General features: G+C 35.6%; 2 protein-coding genes across 3 annotated transcripts in view; one reads left to right on the top strand and one right to left on the bottom strand.

The window, feature by feature from the left end:
* LOC106882513 (peroxisomal leader peptide-processing protease) overlaps window positions 1-1,867 on the bottom strand; it is a 61,724-nt gene that overhangs the window by 48,499 nt on the left and 11,358 nt on the right. The window contains exon 1 of one of the 2 annotated variants that reach the window (XM_052973392.1): window positions 581-711. The exons of the other annotated variant lie outside the window; for it this stretch is intronic. The gene's annotated coding sequence lies outside the window, so the exon portion shown is untranslated. Of the gene's footprint in view, window positions 1-580; window positions 712-1,867 lie in introns of those variants that run through there. 2 annotated transcript variants of the gene reach the window in all.
* Window positions 716-1,867, top strand: part of LOC106882512 (uncharacterized) — a 146,243-nt gene continuing 145,091 nt past the window's right edge. Inside the window, exon 1 of the mRNA XM_014933208.2 lies at window positions 716-850. The gene's annotated coding sequence lies outside the window, so the exon portion shown is untranslated. The remainder of the gene's footprint in view (window positions 851-1,867) is intronic.

Genomic DNA, 1,867 nt, shown 5'->3' with positions numbered 1-1,867 from the left:
CCCAATTCCTCCCTTTCTTTCTTTGCGTGTTTTGATGTCATTTTAGGTAAAGCTTTTCGAGACCTAGAACCTGTAATTTCTTTTATAAGTAAAATTAAACTGTTTCCCGTAGATTGAGAACGCGTAATTTAAAAAAAAGAAATTATGCAATTTTATTGTTTCACTTTTGCTCTTATTTTTTTTTTTTAAAGCAAGTCATTTTGTCTAGGAATGTGAGATTTAGAATCGTTCAGAATTTTCCTGCTCTCAAATATCCCCCCAAAAATTCTATTAAAATTTTCTGCATTTTTTCAAATATATGAGTTTTATTATTTTTCTACAACTGAATTTTTTTTTTTTTGATATTCTCTTCGTTTCATTTTCTCTCTTCCCTCCCTTCCGCCATCTTTTGTTTCTTCTTTTTCCTTAAACATTACATTACACAGACATAAACATTTTCTCCCTCCACCTTCCTCTTCTCATCACCTCTTCCTCTACCCCTACCTCTTTTGATTATCGTTATCTCCCCTTCGTTCACTTCACCATTTTCTTCTTGATTCGAACTCGACACTCCTACTCTCTTCGAGTACTCTTTACCTACCTGCCAGCCTTCCTCTTTATTTTCTTTCTTCTTTCTTTCTATTTTTTTCTTCTCTCTGTATCTATGATTCCGTATATCTCTCCCACTATCTTTCTCACTTAGACACACTCTTCCCTCCTCCTCCTCCCCACCTCCTTCACCAAACAAACTCCCTCCCTCCCGCTCGTCTAGCTCTTTTCTCTCTCTCCCCTTCTTCTTCGTGTCAAAGGTCAAGGCGGTCCGTGGAAAATTACTTGTAAACCCCGCAGGTCATTGGCACGTTACATGACGGTGAGTGTTTTCTGAATATTATTTTGCTGATAAAATTCGTAAGGGGGGTAAAAGTTCGGGTTGAGAGGGCTGAGAGAAAAAAGGGGGGAAAAAGAAATCTAAAAGGGCTGGAAATTTTTTATGTACTTGAGTGGGGTGGTTTTTAATGGTTTGTCAAGAAACAAAGTAACAACAAAAATAACCCCAACCCGATCCCCCCCTCCAAAAAAAAAGCAAAACAAAACCCATAAAACTGAAAAAAAGGAAAAAAACCCCACAACCATCATCATCATCGAACAAAGCAAAGGAAGCAGCGCTCATCTTTGCAAGTCGTTCTGTCGTGTTTCGGTTGTTTGGGGATCGGGCGGCGCTTGGAAAGCTTTTAACTGACTCTTTTTTTACCATTGTTCAACCAGCAAGGTCATGTGCTAAACCAACATACATAAATATATATATACATACATACATATATATATTATATACCAAGTATATATATATATATATCTATATATACGTGTGTGTGTAGAAATGTACATTACACATGTCTGTTTCTATTGAAAGAGGGCAGACGCGCAGAGAGAGAGAGAGAGAGAAGGATGATCACCACCAACCGACCACAACCAGACAAAATAAATACCGTTTAGAAACAAGGACGATTATTTATTTATTATCATTAAAACTCATTATGGCTATTTTATTTATTCATTACACAATTTTTTTTTTTTTTGGTCGGGGTTGTTTTTCTCACCTTCCCGTTTCTCTCACTTTTACTCAATTACCTCATCTCTCACTATTTCATACACACACACACATATATATATATTATTCGCAAAGTACATGTCATCTATATCTGTTTATATATTATAGTTACACGTACTTTAACGGAGGGATTACATATTCTCCGTCTCCTCTTAAAATGCGGCCGCATGGCCTCGTCAAATTAATATCACACACGCTATGTGTGTGTGTGTGTGTGTATATATATATATGTGTATATATATATATATATATATATATATATATATATATATATATATA

Source organism: Octopus bimaculoides, chromosome 15, assembly GCF_001194135.2.
Source record: "Octopus bimaculoides isolate UCB-OBI-ISO-001 chromosome 15, ASM119413v2, whole genome shotgun sequence".
Taxonomy (NCBI): Eukaryota; Metazoa; Mollusca; class Cephalopoda; order Octopoda; family Octopodidae; genus Octopus; species Octopus bimaculoides.
The sequence above is the reverse complement of the archived record's forward strand: the minus strand, read 5'-3'. Positions and strand labels throughout refer to the sequence as shown.